Source organism: Oncorhynchus mykiss, chromosome 21, assembly GCF_013265735.2.
Source record: "Oncorhynchus mykiss isolate Arlee chromosome 21, USDA_OmykA_1.1, whole genome shotgun sequence".
In the NCBI taxonomy this organism is placed as follows: domain Eukaryota; kingdom Metazoa; phylum Chordata; class Actinopteri; order Salmoniformes; family Salmonidae; genus Oncorhynchus; species Oncorhynchus mykiss.
In genome coordinates this window covers 56,621,960-56,641,266 of record NC_048585.1, presented here as the reverse complement: position 1 = coordinate 56,641,266, position 19,307 = coordinate 56,621,960, and positions in this window count along the sequence as shown.

Below are 19,307 nucleotides of genomic sequence, written 5' to 3'. Positions count from 1 at the left end.
CTTTTCATGAAGCTTTTTCCAAATCATCAAAAAAATCATAACGTATAGCCCAACGTTTGTATCACAACTAAAGCCCACAGCCACATGGCATATAGAGCCAGATCAGGGCGTAAGATAAGGACAACTCAGAGTATACTATTCTGTTCTTCTGAAATAGTCTACATTTTGTTCATATCATGTTTTTTAGACCTGTATATAATAAATCATGGATTTATTGTGATGGCGTAAGCTATTTTACATTTATTTATTAGTCTTTTTAGAATGTAGATGTTCCAACAGTCTGCATCAGTGGCTTGTAGCTTGTGTGGAAGCCAGGAGACGCTACATGTGTTTATGTTAGCTAACGGTCAATCACCCCGAGACCGGAAGTTATTTGCTTCACAATCACCGGCTTAAAAAATGTAATGACCACCAGCATATCTGGAGCTCCTATTGAAAATGTCAAAGTTTGAAGCTCTTTGTGATTTGCATGATGAGGTATCAACACATGAAAAGAGGCCTTCGGCGTCTCATTCCCTATACAAAGGTTTTCCAGCAGAGGGGAGGTGTTGTCATCTTCCAAAGAATATACAAGGTAATCGGAAGGTTATGAGTAACTTCATTGTTTTGTATTGATACACCTGTATATGTATATATATGTATATAGTCATGGGCTTGTATTGTTCTCATCCCTGGTCTGAGAATACCTAGATTCTAGAAAGCAAATGTTGATGTACTGTAGTCTTTGGTTCTTCCCTTGCTGGTTCAGCCATATACATTTGAATTGAATCATTTGTGACTCATAGAAATCTCTACTTCCACTATTCCTTTTAAAGGTTGTAACACTGATGGAAGTGTTAATATTCTGCCTCTACTTTGAACTGCAAAGTGCATCTCTGCCAAGAGATGTGAGGAGCTGGAGAGAATGCCTTCTGTTAATATCTACAGTAACTGAAGGGAGTATAAATTATTCATATCTCTTTCCCTGTTAAATTTAAAAACATTTGGTGTTATATTTTTTTGTTAGTTTGTCACACACTGGGCCTTTGTGCATTCCCCCATTTTTTTTATAGATCTCCTTTTGCGCTTCCTTATTAGAAAATCCTGCTCTCTTTTGTGTTGTTGGAGTTAAGAATTGATGCTTTGTCTATGATTCTGACCGAGAAGGGCAGGAAAGAAAGGAATGGAAAGACAGGGCTATTTTCTAAGCACTCGGAGATTACTCAAGGGAGACGCATTGTAAAACTTCCTGTAGAGTATACAAATCTATCAGTTAGTCAATAAACCTCATGTTAAATGTACTCCATAATTGAGCTACAAAAACCCACATTAGGTCATATTTTCGGCCTACTCATTGGCCATAAGTAGCACATTACATTACATCCCACTGCATTTTTTACCTCTGCTAGCAGTAGATTGAAAGCATGGCAGGGAACATGTTCGAAAGGAACCAAGCTACACATATTAGTCAAATGTTAACATGCGAACTTGCTACGCCTCGACCGCTAGGTAGCGGTTATCACTAGCTACGTCTCGACCGCTAGGTAGCGGTTATCACTAGCTACGTCTCGACCGCTAGGTAGCGGTTATCACTAGCTACGTCTCGACCGCTAGGTAGCGGTAGCTTGCTACATCTCGACCGCTACGCAGCAGTAACTTGCTACGTCTCGACCGCTAGGTAGCGGTTATCACTAGCTACGTCTCGACCGCTAGGTAGCGGTTATCACTAGCTACGTCTCGACCGCTAGGTAGCGGTAGCTTGCTACATCTCGACCGCTAGGTAGCGGTAACTCGCTAGGTCTCGACCACTAGGTAGCGCCAACTCGCTCGGTCTCGTGTGCCAGGTAGCGGTAACTCGCTAGGTCTCATCTGCCAGGTAGCGGTAACTCGCTAGGTCTCGTCTGCCAGGTAGCGGTAACTCGCTACGAATCGACCGCTAGGTAGCGGTAATTCGCTACGTCTCGACCGCTAGGTAGCGGTAACTCGCTACGTCTCGACCGCTAGGTAGCGGTAACTTGCTAGGTCTCGTCTGCCAGGTAGCGGTAACTCGCTAGGTCTCTACCGCTAGGTAGCGGTTATCACTAGCTACGTCTCGACCGCTGGGTAGCGGTAACTCGCTACGTCTCGACCGCTAGGTAGCGGTAACTCGCTAGGTCTCGTCTGCCAGGTAGCGGTAACTCGCTAGGTCTCTACCGCTAGGTAGCGGTTATCACTAGCTACGTCTCGACCGCTGGGTAGCAGTAACTCGCTACGTCTCGACCGCTACCTAGCGGTAACCCGCTAGGTCTCGTCTGCCAGGTAGCGGTAACTCGCTAGGTCTCTACCGCTAGGTAGCGGTAACTCACTACGTCTCGACCGCTAGGTAGCGGTAACTCGCTAGGTCTCGTCTGCCAGGTAGCGGTAACTCGCTACGAATCGACCGCTAGGTAGCGGTAACTCGCTACGTCTCGACCGCTTCCATATAAAACAGCTCCTTGCAGTGAATTCCCTTAGACTCACCTTTCAGTCACAGTTAGCTTTTACCACATGATTTGCATTATATATATATATATATATACCAAACAAATGAAGCCTGGTGTGTTGTATTGTTGTAAGGTAGGACTACTGTACTTTATATTTTGTATGAGATGGTGAATCGTTCATTTTTGATAGGCTAACGTTACTTGATGAAGGAATGCTGTTATAGCAGCTGTGTGTTTTTGCCTTGAAGCTAAAATGCAATACGTGTAGCCTATACAGGTGAGCAAATAACCCCTTCACATAAATGTGTGTGTATTGTTGCATTATTCAAGAGTGTAGTGTACTTTTTAGAAGATACATTTCCTTCATTGTTCAATAGTTTGTGCTTACTGGCTAGTGGCTACTGTGATGTTTACAGTCAATTTCAGCTGCGGACCAAGAATGTCACGTTGCCATCCACAGCTGTAGGTAAAGCAAGGATGTTATGTAAATTGAAAAGTATCATTCTCTTTCGCCTTCCAGCTCCTCAGATTCTCTTTCACATCCCGTAGTGGGAATAGGACCAACATTTAACCAGAGGCCTTCATTGTTAGTCTGAAGGAGCTACTTCAGACCACTACTTTAGGGAATAAACGAACACAAGTCCAGGATGCTCTCCAACACGCAGAAACAACACATTACAACACACAAAGACACACATAGTCTTGCCGCCAGCCCACTGCCCGAAAGAAGGAGAAGACAAGTAGTATGATGCTTAAATATCAAATTATTTGGTTCACATTTACAATGACCTACTGGCAAAGTGGCCTTGTCAGCTAGTTTCAGGCTGGGGGCCCGTCCCTTGGGCCTCGCATGGAGGAACCAGGCATCCTGCCCGGCACACTCAACACAACATCTTAACCTTTTCCACCGAGGAACAGTCTGCTGCTGAATGCACAAAAGTGAGTTGACATTAAGGAAAGCCGAAACTGCCGGCAAAGGATGGAGAGTTGGTTCAGGTCAGTACAGAGGCCTTTAACTGAAGTGTGCGTCAGCAGGAGACCTAAGAGTACACTTTAGTAGAACTAAAGGAACTTATTCCCCCAAGCAATGTTGGTTGTTGCACTTCCTGCCACCTGTATAAATCTAACTGAATGGTTTTACCTACTGTAGTGCGATGACTTTTAGGAACAATAGTTAATAACCTGTATTTGGCATCTTCGTTACACAAGTATGTAAATATAATTTCTAGATAGGTAATTGTCAGCTCTCTCCCTATCACTGTTTCTGTCTCTTTCTCTGGCTTATGCACATTCTAATACACACTCAAACAAACACACACACACACACACACACACACACACACACACACACAAAGGCAGAAAATGCATACACAGAGGTTGTGTGTGTGTTAGCCCACTTTGAACCTCACTAGCATCGTTAGCGCGCTAGGTTGCCTGAGGCTACGGGGAAGTGCTACAACACACAGCTCAGTTGGCTTCACAAAACATCTACAGCAAATCCTCCAGAGATTCATTAAAGAGACAAGCGGCTCCTGCAGCACATTGTGAATCTGGGGGAAGATATCAGGGCAATGATACTACTGCCGGTGTCTTTCACTCAAAAGGGATTTTCTCCCTGTTGTAGCTCCTTAGTCAGACTTTATTTTCACATTGACAGCGGAGATTTTCTAGGCAGTTTAGATGCCTCTCGTTTGACAGGGGAGATTTTCAAGCCAGTTTAGATGTCTCTCGTTTAACAGGGGAGATTTTCTAGGCAGTTTAGATGCCTCTCGTTTGACAGGGGAGATTTTCAAGCCAGTTTAGATGCCTCTCGTTTGACAGCGGAGATTTTCAAGGCAGTTTAGATGCCTCTCGTTTGACAGGGGAGATTTTCAAGGCAGTTTAGATGCCTCTCGTTTGACAGGGGAGATTTTCTAGGCAGTTTTAGACTCCTCTCCTTTCAGGAAAGGAACAATTCATTAGAGATGAGTCAGCCGGTACCTTTTTAAACTGATACTGGACACACAAACAGACAGACAGACATGGATCTTGTGCCCACACATTTCCACAGGCAGGGAGACTGCAGTCTCCCTCTCCCTCTTGGTCTCTCTCTCTCTCTCTCTCTCTCTCTCTCTCTCTCTCTCTCTCATTCTCATACACACACACACACACACACACACACACACACACACACACACACACACACACACACACACACACACACACACACACATACACACACACACACCACTTGTTTCACTGTCTGTTCTTCTTGCCCTCTTCTATTCCTGCTGACTGCAAGCTTTAACACAGAGGGATGAAATTACTGGGGAATATCATTATACCAAGACGTTCCTCTGACCTTGATAGAATATGCCACGCGTCTCATCTCTTCAGAGTGGAAGACCAGAAGAATAAAGAACCAACACATATCCTAATCCATGCTGAAGTCAGCGTTATCACAAGAAGAAACAACAAAGTTTCCTGATTAAGAAAGAAATAACTTCCCTTTTTTACCCTCTCTCTCTCTCTCATTCTCTCTCTCTCTCTCTCTCTCTCTCTCTCTCTCTCTCTCTCTATCTGTACCTCTCTCTCTCTCTCTCTTTGTCTCTATCTGTACCTCTCTCTCCATCTCTCTCTCCCTCTAGCTTTTTCTCACTCTCCCTCTCTCTCTCTCACTCCCCCTCCCTCTCTCTCCCTCTCTCATTCTCACTCCTCCTCGCTCTCCCTCCCTCTCTCTCACTCCCCCTCCCTCTCTCTCCCTCTCTCATTCTCACTCCCCCTCTCTCTCTCTCCCTCTCTCCCTCTCTCACTCCCTCTAGCTTTTTCTCCCTCTCCCTCCCTCTCTCTCACTCCCCCTCCCTCTCTCTCCCTCTCTCATTCTCACTCCCCCTCCCTCGCTCTGCCTCCCTCTCTCTCACTCCCCCTCCCTCTCTCTCCCTCTCTCATTCTCACTCCCCCTCGCTCTCTCTCCCTCTCTCTCCCTCTCTCACTCCCTCTAGCTTTTTCTCCCTCTCCCTCCTTCTCTCTCACTCCCCCTCCCTCTCTCTCCCTCTCTCATTCTCACTCCCCCTCGCTCTCCCTCCCTCTCTCTCAGTCCCCCTCCCTCTCTCTCCCTCTCTCATTCTCACTCCCCCTCGCTCTCCCTCCCTCTCTCTCCCTCTCACTCACACTTTCACTCATCTCAAAATGGTGTACATTTGCTGAAGTGTGCTGTCAGCAATGTCTCAAAGAGTGCTGCACATTTCACAAAGTATTCTAAAAGAAACCCTAGCCTCAACGGTTACGTTTTCAGAATGAATATCTGCTTCCCTTCAGGAATATAAAATATCCTTTGTCGGGTTTGTGTGACATTAAAACGTCCAATATCACCATCAGCAAAACCCACCTTAGTGTCTTGTTAATTTTTTTATTAACATTAGTTGTCATGCCAATGCTCAACTGAGCTGTCCCAGTTGTCTGAGAGCGACTATCACCCACCATGCCATTTGCACGTAAGCAATCTATGCAACCAAAAAAAAGTCCTCTGTCTCCTAGTTTTGGAAGGGATCCAGTGCGCACTAACAACTGTCACACCCTAATGATCGAGCAATGGCTGACTGAATCTCTCCCTTATAAATCTGTTGCCACTTTGGCTGCGTTTCACCGCTAATTAATTCCCATTTCTAAATGATATTAAGAGTGTTTCTCAACACTCCTACACCATCTATATTTATTCTGAATTACGCCACGGTCTTTCATTCATTACCTCAAAGTACTTTATGCATTTACTCTAGTCTTGAACGAACGCCAGTGAGGATATAGAAATAGTTAAAGTCACACAAAAAAGAAGGGAGCGAGTGAAGAGTACGGGTCGGGTGGTAGAAACTGAATACATTTCTGTGCTAGGCTAGCTACGGTGAATGGTGCCAAGCGTGTTCATTATTTATCTGAGCTAACAGACACAGTTGTAATGTAGCGATGCGATGAGGAATCGGGCCTCTGGGACTCTTCCCACTCCCCTCTCTCCTCTCTCCTCTCTCCTCTCTCCTCTCTCCGCTCTCCTCTCTCCTCTCTCCTCTTTCCTCTCTCCTCTCTCCGCTCTCCGCTCTCCTCTCTCCTCTCTACTCTCTCCTCTCCTCTCTCCTCTCTCCTCTCTCCTCTCTCCTCTCTCCGCTCTCCTCTCTCCTCTCACCTCTCTCCCCCCCTCTGCTTCCCTCTATCCTCTCCCATCTCACATCTATCCTTTCCCCTCTCTCTGCTCCCCTCTCCGTGCTCCCCTCTCTCTGCTCCCCTCTCTCTGCTCCTCTCTCTCTGCTCCCCTCTCACCAGCTCCCCTCTCCCCTCTCCCCCCTCCGCTCCCCTCTATCCTCTCCCATCTCACATCTATCCTTTCCCCTCTCCCTGCTCCCCTCTCTCTGCTCCCCTCTCTCTGCTCCCCTCTCTCTGCTCCTCTCTCTCTGCTCCCCTCTCACCAGCTCCCCTCTCCCCTCTCCCCCCTCCGCTCCCCTCTATCCTCTCCCATCTCACATCTATCCTTTCCCCTCTCCCTGCTCCCCTCTCTCTGCTACCCTCTCTCTGCTCCCAATCTCTGCTCCTCTCTCCCTGCTCCCCTCTCTCTGCTTCACTCTCTCTGTTCCCCTCTCTCTGCTCCCCTCTCTCTGCTCCTCTCTCTGCTCCCCTCTTTCTGCCACCCTCTCCCTGCTCCTCTCTCTCTGCTCCCCTCTCTCTGCTCCCCTCTCTCTGCTCCCCTCTCCATGCTCCCCTCTCTCTGCTCCCTCTCTCTGCCCCCCTCTCCCTGCTCCCCTCTCTCTGTTTCCCTCTCTCTGCTCCCTTCTCCCTGCTCCCCTCTCTCTGCTCCCCTCTCTCTGCTCCCCTCTCCCTGCTCCCCTCTCTCTGCTCCCCTCTCTCTGCTCCCCTCTCCCAGCTCCCCTCTCTCTGCTCCCCTCTCCCTGTTCCCCTCTCCCATCTCCCCTCTCTCCTTTCCACTCTCCCGCTCCCTTCTTTCTTATCCCACTCCCCTCTCCCCTCTTTCATCTCCCTCTATCCTCTCCCCTCTCCCCTCTCTCCTCTCTAATCTCTCCCCTCTATCCTCTCCCCTCTATCCTCTCCCATCTCCCCTCTCTCCTCTCTCCTCTCTTCCTTCTATCCTCTCCCCTCTATCCTCTCCCCTGTATCGTCTCCCCTCTCCCCTCTTTCTGCTATCTCCTCTCCCCTCTCCCCTTAATTCTCTCCCCCCTCCCCTTTATCCTCTCCCCTCTATCCTCTCCTCTCTCCTCTCTATCCTTTCCCCTCTCGCCTCTCCCCTCTATCCTATCCTCTCTACCCTTTATCATCTCCCCTTTCCCCTCTATCCTCTCCTCTCTACCCTCTGTCCTCTCCCCTCTATCCTCTCCCCTCTCCTCTCTATCCTTTCCCCTCTCTCCTCTCCCCTCTATCCTCTCCTCTCTCCCCTCTATCCTTTCCTCTCTAGCCTCTGTCCACTCCCCTCTATCGTCTCCCCTCCATCCTCTCTCCCCTCTATCCTCTCCCCTCCATGCTCTCTCCCCTCTAACCTCTCCCGTCTATCCTCTCTCCCCTCTATCCTCTCCCCTCTATCCTCTCTCCCCTCTATCCTCTCCCCTCTATCCTCTCTCCCCTCTACCCTCTCCCCTCCATCCTCTCTCCCCTCTATCCTCTCTCCCCTCTATCCTCTCCCCTCCATCCTCTCTCCCCTCCATCCTCTCTCCCCTCTATCATCTCCCCTCTATCCTCTCTCTGCTCCATTACTCCAGCTCCCCTATTCCCTCTCAACGCTCCGCTCACCCCGGTTCCATCTCCCCGATCCCCTCTCTCCACTCCCCTTCTCGCCTCTCTCCTCTCCCCTATCTCCTCTCCCCTCTATCTCATCTCTTCTCTCCCCACTCCCCACTCTCCTCTCCCCTATCTCCTCTCCTCTATCTCCTTTCCCTTCTCTGCATTTACTCTAGTCTTGAACGAACGCCAGTGAGGATATAGAAGTCACACAAAAAAGAAGGGAGCGAGTGAAGAGTACGGGTCGGGTGGTAGAAACTGAATACATTTCTGTGCTAGGCTAGCTACGGTGAATGGTGCCAAGCGTGTTCGTTATTTATCTGAGCTAACAGACACAGTTGTAATGTAGCGATGCGATGAGGAATCGGGCCTCTGGGACTCTTCCCACTCCCCTCTCTCCTCTCTCCGCTCCCCTCTCTCCTCTCCCCTATCTCCTCTCCCCTATCTCCTCTCCCATATCTCCTCCCCCCTTTCCCCTATCGCCTCTCCCCTATCTCCTCTCCCCTATCTCCTCTCCCCTCTCTGCCAGCCAGGGTGCCATTCAGAGTGAACCAGCATTCTCTCTCTACTAATATCACTAACTGCATTACTAATGGCAATTTACCATTTTCCTTTACTCAATCTTTGCCTCTCCCTCTCTTGCTCTCTCTCACCCTCTAAATGTTCTCTGTTTTCCCTCTCTCTTGCTCTCTCTCACCATTTATATTTACTCAGTCTTTCTCGCCTCTTCTAGATGCAAGTTCGCATGCCCTCGACACATTCAATTTATACACAGACACACTACATTTTATATTTAAACATGTGTGTCTAGTGTGGAGACTGAATCTATTTTCAAATTGTGTTTAGTATATTTTTTTTGTGTGTGAGCATGTGCCAAACCTGTCAGTCAGGTATGAAGAGCAGCATGTATCTGTGTGATGATGAATATCAATGTTTACCAGACCCCAGAGAGGTGAATATCATCATTTTTGCAGTCACTCAGTGGCTTTCAGATGTGTATCATAATTGTGTATGTTTATTCTTTATGCGTTGATGCTCTACAGTACACTGACAGCAGGACAATTGAACAGAAGTGAGAAAATACATGTTAGACTGAAAATAATGAATGTATTTTTAAGATGTGTTATTTTACCGTATATTACTAGTAGACTATGGTAGGTAGGTCAAATAAAAACTGTAGAACAATTATTCAGTACCAGAGGGAAATGTCATGGTGAACAATATAGTATTTTACAATTTCCTTCCTCTCTTTCTTTCCTCACCCCGCATACCCTGTCTTTCTCTCTCTCTCTTTCCTCCCCCCTAACACCCTGTCTTCCTCTCTCTCTCTCTTTCCTCCCCCACCACCCTGTCTTCCTCTCTCTCTCTCTTTCCTCTCCCCTACCACCCTGTCGTCCTCTCTCTCTCTTTCCTCCCCCCTAACACCCTGTCTTTCTCTCTCTCTCTTTCCTCCCCCCTACCACCCTGTCTTTCTCTCTCTCTCTTTCGTCCCCCCTGCCACCCTGTCTTTCTCGCTCTCTCTTTCCTCCCCCTTACCACCCGGTCTTCCTCTCTCTCTCTTTCCTCCCCCTACCACCCTGTCTTTCTCTCTCTCTCTTTCCTCCCCCCTACCACCCTGTCTTTCTCTCTCTCTCTTTCCTCCCCCCTACCACCCTGTCTTCCTTTCTCTCTCTCTTTCCTCCCCCCTACCACCCTGTCTTCCTCTCTCTCTCTCTTTCCCCCCCCCTACCACCCTGTCTTTCTCTCTCTCTCTTTCCTCCCCCCTACCACCCTGTCTTTCTCTCTCTCTCTTTCCTCCCCCCTACCACCCTGTCTTCCTCTCTCTATCTCTTTCCTCCCCCCTACCACCCTGTCTTCCTCTCTCTCTCTCTTTCCTCCCCCCTACCACCCTGTCGTTCTCTCTCTCTATTTCCTCCCCCCTACCACCCTGTCTTCCTTTCTCTCTCTCTTTCCTCCCCCCTACCACCCTGTCTTCCTCTCTCTCTCTCTTTCCTCCCCCCTACCACCCTGTCTTTCTCTCTCTCTCTTTCCTCCCCCCTACCACCCTGTCTTTCTCTCTCTCTCTTTCCTCCCCCCTACCACCCTGTCTTCCTCTCTCTATCTCTTTCCTCCCCCTTACCACCCTGTCTTCCTCTCTCTCTCTCTTTCCTCCCCCCTACCACCCTGTCGTCCTCTCTCTCTATTTCCTCCCCCCTACCACCCTGTCTTCCTCTCTCTCTCTTTCCTCCCCCCTACCACCCTGTCTTTCTCTCTCTCTCTTTCCTCCCCCCTACCACCCTGTTTTTCTCTCTCTCTCTTTCCTCCCCCCTACCACCCTGTCTTCCTCTCTCTCTCTTTCCTCCCCCCTACCACCCTGTCTTTCTCTCTCTCTCTCTTTCCTCCCCCCTACCACACTGTCGTCCTCTCTCTCTCTTTCCTCCCCCCTACCACCCTGTCTTCCTCTCTCTCTCTCTTTCCTCCCCCCACCACCCTGTCTTCTTCTCTCTCTTTCCTCCACCCTACCACCCTGTCTTCCTCTCTCTCTCTCTTTCCTCCCCCCACCACCCTGTCTTCTTCTCTCTCTTTCCTCCCGCCTTACCACCCTGGCTTCCTCTCACTCTTTCCTCCCCCCTACCACACTGTCTTCTTCTCTCTCTTTCCTCCCGCCTTACAACCCTGTCTTCCTCTCTCTCTTTCCTCCCCCCTACCACCCTGTCTTCTTCTCTCTCTCTTTCCTCCCCTCTACCACCCTGTCTTCCTCTCTCTCTCTTTCCTCCCCCCTACCAGCCTGTCTTCCTCTCTATCCTTCCTCCCCGCTATCACCCTGTCGTCCTCTCTCTCTCTTTCCTCCCCCCTTCCACCCTGTCTTACTCTCTATCTTTCCTCCCCCCTACCACCCTGTCTTCTTCTCTCTCTCTTTCCTCCCCGCTACCACCCTGTCTTCCTCTCTCTCTTTCCTCCTCCATACCACCCTGTATTATTCTCTCTCTCTTTCCTCCCCCCTACCACCCTGTCTTCTTCTCTCTCTCTTTCCTCCCCCCTACCACCCTGTCTTCTTCTCTCTCTCTTTCCTCCCCCGCTACCACCCTGTCTTCTTCTCTCTCTCTTTCCTCCCCCCTACCACCCTGTCTTCTTCTCTCTCTCTTTCCTCCCCCGCTACCACCCTGTCTTCTTCTCTCTCTCTTTCCTCCCCCCTACCACCCTGTCTTCTTCTCTCTCTCTTTCCTCCCCCACTACCACCCTGTCTTCTTCTCTCTCTCTTTCCTCCCGCCTTACCACCCTGTCTTCCTCTCTCTCTTTCCTCCCCCTACCACCCTGTCTTCTTCTCTCTCTTTCCTCCCCTCTACCACCCTGTCTTCCTCTCTCTCTCTTTCCTCCCCCCTACCACCCTGTCTTCCTCTCTATCTTTCCTCCCCGCTACCACCCTGTCGTCCTCTCTCTCTCTTTCCTCCCCCCTACCACCCTGTCTTCCTCTCTCTCTTTCCTCCTCCATACCACCCTGTATTCTTCTCTCTCTCTTTCCTCGCCCTACCACCCTGTCTTCTTCTCTCTCTCTTTCCTCCCCCTACCACCCTGTATTCTTCTCTCTCTCTTTCCTCCCCCATACCACCCTGTATTCTTCTCTCTCTTTCCTCCCCGCTACCACCCTGTCTTCCTCTCTCTCTTTTCTCCTCCATACCACCGTGTATTCTTCTCTCTCTCTTTCCTCCCCCCTACCACCCTGTCTTCCTCTCTCTCTCTTTCCTCCCCCCTACCACCCTGTCTTCCTCTCTCTCTTTCCTCCCCGCTACCACCCTGTCTTCCTCTCTCTCTTTCCTCCTCCATACCACCCTGTATTATTCTCTCTCTCTTTCCTCCCCCCTACCACCCTGTCTTCTTCTCTCTCTCTTTCCTCCCCCCTACCACCCTGTCTTCTTCTCTCTCTCTTTCCTCCCCCGCTACCACCCTGTCTTCTTCTCTCTCTCTTTCCTCCCCCCTACCACCCTGTCTTCTTCTCTCTCTCTTTCCTCCCCCGCTACCACCCTGTCTTCTTCTCTCTCTCTTTCCTCCCCCCTACCACCCTGTCTTCTTCTCTCTCTCTTTCCTCCCCCGCTACCACCCTGTCTTCTTCTCTCTCTCTTTCCTCCCGCCTTACCACCCTGTCTTCCTCTCTCTCTTTCCTCCCCCTACCACCCTGTCTTCTTCTCTCTCTTTCCTCCCCTCTACCACCCTGTCTTCCTCTCTCTCTCTTTCCTCCCCCCTACCACCCTGTCTTCCTCTCTATCTTTCCTCCCCGCTACCACCCTGTCGTCCTCTCTCTCTCTTTCCTCCCCGCTACCACCCTGTCTTCCTCTCTCTCTTTCCTCCTCCATACCACCCTGTATTATTCTCTCTCTCTTTCCTCCCCCCTACCACCCTGTCTTCTTCTCTCTCTCTTTCCTCCCCCCTACCACCCTGTCTTCTTCTCTCTCTCTTTCCTCCCCCGCTACCACCCTGTCTTCTTCTCTCTCTCTTTCCTCCCCCCTACCACCCTGTCTTCTTCTCTCTCTCTTTCCTCCCCCGCTACCACCCTGTCTTCTTCTCTCTCTCTTTCCTCCCCCCTACCACCCTGTCTTCTTCTCTCTCTCTTTCCTCCCCCGCTACCACCCTGTCTTCTTCTCTCTCTCTTTCCTCCCGCCTTACCACCCTGTCTTCCTCTCTCTCTTTCCTCCCCCTACCACCCTGTCTTCTTCTCTCTCTTTCCTCCCCTCTACCACCCTGTCTTCCTCTCTCTCTCTTTCCTCCCCCCTACCACCCTGTCTTCCTCTCTATCTTTCCTCCCCGCTACCACCCTGTCGTCCTCTCTCTCTCTTTCCTCCCCCCTACCACCCTGTCTTCCTCTCTCTCTTTCCTCCTCCATACCACCCTGTATTCTTCTCTCTCTTTCCTCCCCACTACCACCCTGTCTTCCTCTCTATCTTTCCTTCCCCCTACCACCCTGTCTTCCTCTCTCTCTCTTTCCTCCCCCTTAACAGCCTGTCTTCTTCTCTCTCTTTCCTCCCCCTACCACCCTGTCTTCCTCTGTCTCTTTCCTCCCCCCCTACCACCCTGTCTTCCTCTCTCTCTTTCCTCCCCCCTTCCACCCTGTCGTCCTCTCTCTCTCTTTCCTCCCCCCTACCACCCTGTCTTACTCTCTATCTTTCCTCCCCCCTACCACCCTGTCTTCTTCTCTCTCTCTTTCCTCCCCGCTACCACCCTGTCTTCCTCTCTCTCTTTCCTCCTCCATACCAGCCTGTATTATTCTCTCTCTCTTTCCTCCCCCCTACCACCCTGTCTTCCTCTCTCTCTCTTTCCTCCCCCTTACCACCCTGTCTTCTTCTCTCTCTTTCCTCCCCCCTACCACCCTGTCTTCCTCTGTCTCTTTCCTCCCCCCCTACCACCCTGTCTTCCTCTCTCTCTTTCCTCCCCCCTACCACCATGTATTCTTCTCTCTCTCTTTCCTCCCCCCTACCACCCTGTCGTCCTCTCTCTCTCTTTCCTCCCCCCTACCACCCTGTCTTCCTCTCTCTCTCTTCCCCCCCTACCACCCTGTCTTCCTCTCTCTCTCTCTTCCCCCCCCTAACACCCTATCTTCCTCTCTCTCTCTTTCCTCCCCCCTACCACCCTGTCTTCCTCTCTCTCCTCCCTCTCCCTACCACCCTGTCTTCCTCTCTCTCTCTTCCCCCCCTACCACCCTGTCTTCCTCTCTCTCTCTCTTCCCCCCTACCACCCTATATTCCTCTCTCTCTCTTTCCTCCCCCCAACCACCCTGTCTTCCTCTCTCTCTTCCCTCTCCCTACCACCCTGTCTTCCTCTCTCTCTTTCCTCCCCCATACCACCATGTCTTCCTTTCTTTCTCTTTCCTCCCCCCTACCACCCTGTCTTCCTCTCTCTCTCTTTCCTCCCCCCTACCACCCTGTCTTCCTCTCTCTCTCTTTACTCCCCCATCCTACCTTGTCTTCCTCTCTCTCTCTCTCTCTCTCTCTCTCTCTCTCTCTCTCTCTCTCTCTTTCCTCCCCCATCCTACCTTGTCTTCCTCTCTCTCTTTCCTCCCCCTACCACCCTGTCTTCCTCTCTCTCTTTCCTCCCCCATTCTACCTTGTCTTCCACTCTCACATGCACAGCTCCACCCATTCCACACACACATGTATCTCCCTGCACTCTCCTTGGCTCTGTGTGATGATACCACGTTCCACATCCTATAGCACATTTCTCTTCTGACCCTCTGAATCATGGCTCCTCACTCCCAGTCTCTTCTGACCGACTGAATCATGGCTCCTCACTCCCAGTCTCTTCTGACCTACTGAATCAAGGCTCCTCACTCCCAGTCCCTTCTGACCTACTGAATCAAGGCTCCTCACTCCTAGTCTCTTCTGACCTACTGAATCAAGGCTCCTCACTCCCAGTCTCTTCTGACCTACTGAATCATGGCTCCTCACTCCCAGTCTCTTCTGACCTACTGAATCAAGGCTCCTCACTCCCAGTCTCTTCTGACCAACTGAATCATGGCTCCTCACTCCCAGTCGATGGTTGAATGGTTCTCAGCTCCAGTCTCTCCTTCAGACTGTTGAAGGGTTCTCGGCTCCAGTCTCCAGAGTGTGTGTCCATGGGGGATATATCATTCAAGACTTCCCTGAGCTAGAGGGCCTTGGGAGACACTGGAGCTGAGATCCCTTCAAAAGTCTGAATCAAGGCTCCTCACTCGCAGTCTGTCCTTCAGACTGTTGAATGGTTCTCAGCTCCAGTCTCTCCTTCAGACTGCTGAATGGATCTCAGCTCCAGTCTGGAGGAGAGACTGGGAGTGAGGAGACTTGATTCAGACTGTTGAAGGGATCTCATCTCCAGTGTCTCCCAAGGCCCTCTAGCTCAGGGAAGTCTTGAATGGTATATCCCCCATGGACACACACACTCTTTATTGGCTAAGCTCTCCCTCCCCCACTGACATGTAATTCCCCCTACTCCTCATTCCCCAAATCCCCTTTTAGTTATTTCAGAGTGCTTGCCAGCTGCCACATTAGAGACAGACAGTGTTCTACTAATAGCTGTTAGCAGCATATGCCTTGAACTTTGCATTAGAGAGAGAAGGGGACTTTTCATGCAAAAGAAGTCAAATGATCCATAACATATTATTCTGTCATTTGAAAACAGGAAATTATGATCGAGGGAGTGGCTGTGCCTTCCCCCGGGCCCTGTGTAGCATTACAATCCTCTCTCCATCATATTATGGAAGTGAAATACCTGCATTCTGTTAATTCATGGGAACGTGGTTTGTTTAACAGGAATACTAATGAATGTGCAAAATACAAACAACTTCCTGTTATAGTCCAGGGTAGTTGTTTGTGGAGATATTTTTTCAGACTTTTATTTTTGTGTCCCTGTACAACGTCAAGACTCACATGCATGATAATGCTATATCCTGTCTTTGTGTTAAGTTGTAATTAACAAATACACATGTGAATCAATAGAACAATAGATGACTGAATGAAGGAATGAAGGAGTGAGTGAATGAATGAATGAATATATAAATGAATGAATGAATGAATGAATGAATGAGTGAGTGAATGAATGAATGAGTGAGTGAATGAATGAATGAATAAAGGAATGAATGAATGTATAAATGAATGAATGAATGAGTGAGTGAATGAATGAATGAGTGAGTGAATGAATGAATGAGTGAGTGAATGAATGAATAAAGGAATGAATGAATGCATGCATGAGTGAATGAATGAATGAATGAGTGAGTGAATGAATGAATGAATGAATGAATGAATGCATGCATGAGTGAATGAATGAATGAATGAGTGAGTAAATGAATGAATGAATAAAGGAATGAATGAATGAATGAATGAATGAGTGAGTGAATGAATGAATGAGTGAGTGAATGAATGAATAAAGGAATGAATGAATGAATGCATGAGTGAATGAATGAATGAATGAAGCAGTGATATTCCTAGATACAAACTGTTCTGATCTTTTGACTTTTTCCACATTTTGTTAAGTTACAGTCTTATTCTATTAATATATTATTAATATATTAGAATATAAATATTAATATATTTCATCATCAATCTACATACTATCCCGCATAATGTTAAAGTGAAAAGAAGTTTTTAGAAATGTAGAAATGTATAAAAATAACAAATATTAATTACATTAACATATTATTTACATATGTATTCAGAACCTTTGCTATGAGACTCGAAATTGAGCTCAGGTGCATCCTGTTTCCATGGATCATCCTTGAGATGTTTCTACAACTTGATTGTGGTCAATTCAATTGATTGGACATGATTTGGAAAGGCACACACCTGTCCATATAAGGTCCCACAGTTGACATGTCAGAGCAAAAACCAAGCCACGAGGTCAAAAGAATTGTGCTCCGAGACTGGATTGTGTCCAGGTAAAGATCTGGCTAAGGGTACCAAAAAATGTCTGCAGTATTGAAGGTCCCTAAGAACACAGTGGCCTCCATCATTATTAAATGGAAGAAGTTTGGAACCACCAAGACTCTTCCTCGAGCTTGCACAGACAAACTGAGCAATCGGGAGAGAAGGGCCTTGGTTAGGAAGGTGGCCAAGTATGCAATGGTCACTCTGACAGAGGTCCAGAGTTCCTCTGTAGAGATTTGTAGAACATTCCAGAATGACAAGCATCTCTGCAGCACTCCACCAATCAGGACTTTATGGTAGAGTGGCCAGACGGATGCCACTCCTCAGTAAAAGGCACTTACAGCCCACTTGGAGCCAAAAGGAACCTAAAGATCTCTCAGACCATGAGAAACAAGATTCTCTGATCTGATGAAACAAAGATTGAACTATTTGGTCTGAATGTCAAGCATCACGTCTGGAGGAACCCTGAACCATCCCTACAGTGAAGCACAGTGGTGGCAGCATCATGCTGTGGGGATGTTTTTCAGCGGGAAGGACTGGAAGACTAGTCAGGATTGAGGGAAAGATGAATGGAATAAAGTACAGAGAGCTCCTTGTTGAGAACCTGCGCCAGAGCGCTCAGTACTTCAGACTGGTGCAAAGTTTCACCTTCAAACAGGACAACGACCCTAAGCACACAGCCAAGACAACGCAGGAGAGACTTCGGGACAAGTCTCTGAATGTCATTGAGTGGTCCAGCCAGAGCCTGGACTTGAACCCGATCCAACATCTCTGGAGAGCCTTGAAAATTGCTTTGCAGTGATGTTCCCCATCCAACATGACAGAGCTTGAGAGTATCTGCAAAGAAGAATGGGAGAAACTCCCCAAATACAGGTGCTCCAAGCTCGTAGCATCACACCCAAGAAGACTCGAAGCTTTAATGGCTGCCAAAGGTACTTTAACAAAGTACTGAGTAAAGGGTCTGAATACTTACAGTACCAGTCAAAAGTTTGAACACGTCTACTCATTCAAGGGATTTTCTATATTTTTAATATTTTCTACATTGTAGAATAATAGTGAAGAAATAAAAACTATGAAATAACCGATATGGAGCCATGTAGTAACCAAAAAAGTGTTAAACAAATCAAAATATATTTTATATTTGAGATTCTTCAAAGTAGCCACCCTTTGCCTTGATGACAGTTGTGCACACTTTTGGCATTCTCTCAACCAGCTTCACCTGGAATGCTTTTCCAACAGTCTTGAAGGAGTTCCTAGATTTGCTAAGCACTTGTTGGCTGATTTTCATTCACTCTTCGGTCCAACTCATCCCAAACCATAGGATGATTGTGGAGGCCAGGTCATCTGATGCAGCACTCCATCACGCTCCTTCTTGATCAAATAGCCATTACACATCCTGGAGGTTTGTTGGGTCATTCTCCTGTTGATTAACAAATTATATTCCCACTGAGCACAAACCAGATGGGATGGCGTATCGCTGCAGAATGCTGTGGTAGCCATGCTGGTTAAGTGTGCCTTGAGTTCTAAATAAATCACTGACAGTGTCACCAGAAAAGCACCCCCACACCATCACACCTCTTCCTCAAAGCGTCACGGTGGGAACCACACATTAAGAGACCATCCATTCACCTACTCTGCGTCTCACAAAGACACGGCAAAAGTCTCTTCTTATCACTGGTGTCCTTTAGTGGTGGTTTCTTTGCAGCAATTGAACCATGAAGGCCTGATTCACACAGTCTCCTCTGAACAGTTGATGTTGAGATGTGTCTGTTACTTGAACTCGGTGAAGCATTTATTTTGTACTGCAATTTCTGAGGCTGGTAACTCTAATGACCTTATCCTTTGCAGCAGAGGTAACTCTTGGTCTTCCTTTCCTGTGGAGTGCCATTTTCATCATAGGGCTTGATGGTTTTTGAGACTGCACTTGAAGATTCTTGATTCTTGAAATGTTCTGCATTGTCCCATCATTACCTTCATGTCCTAAAGTAATGATGGACTCTCATTTCTCTTTGATTATTTGAGCTGTTCTTGCCATAATATGGACTTGGTCTTTCACCAAATAGAGCTATCTTCTGTATAACAACTTGTTGAGAAGGAAAAATATTCAACAAATTAACTTTTAACAAGCCACACCTGTTAATCAAAATGCATTTCAGGTGACTACTTCATGAAGCTGGTTGAGACAATGCCAAGATTGTGCAAAGCTACTGTATCATCAAGGCAAAGGATGGCCATTTTGAAGAATCTCACATATAAAATATATTTTGATTTGTTTAACACTTCTTTGGTTACTACACGATTCCATATGTATTATTTCATAGTTTTGATGTCTTCACTATTTTTCACAATGTAGAAAATAGTAAAAATAAAGAAAAACCTTTGAATGACTAGGTGTGTCCAAACTTTTGACGGGTTCCGTATGTAAATGTGATATTTCATTATTATTGTTTGTTATACATTTGCTAAAATAAAAAATAAAAGCAGTTTTTGCTTTTTCATTGTGGGGTATTGTGATGTCATTATGGGGTATTGTGATGTAATTATGGGGTATTGTGATGTCATTATGGGGTATTGCGTGTAGATTGATGAAGGAAAAAACAATTTAATCCATTTTAGAATAATGTAACATAATGTGGAAAAAGCCAAGGGGTCTGAATACATTCTGAATGCACTGTATGCCCAAGATCAACAGCCCTAAGTGGGTGTCAAAGACACAAGGGTGAGAGAGAGGTCTTCCCTCTTTATTTGA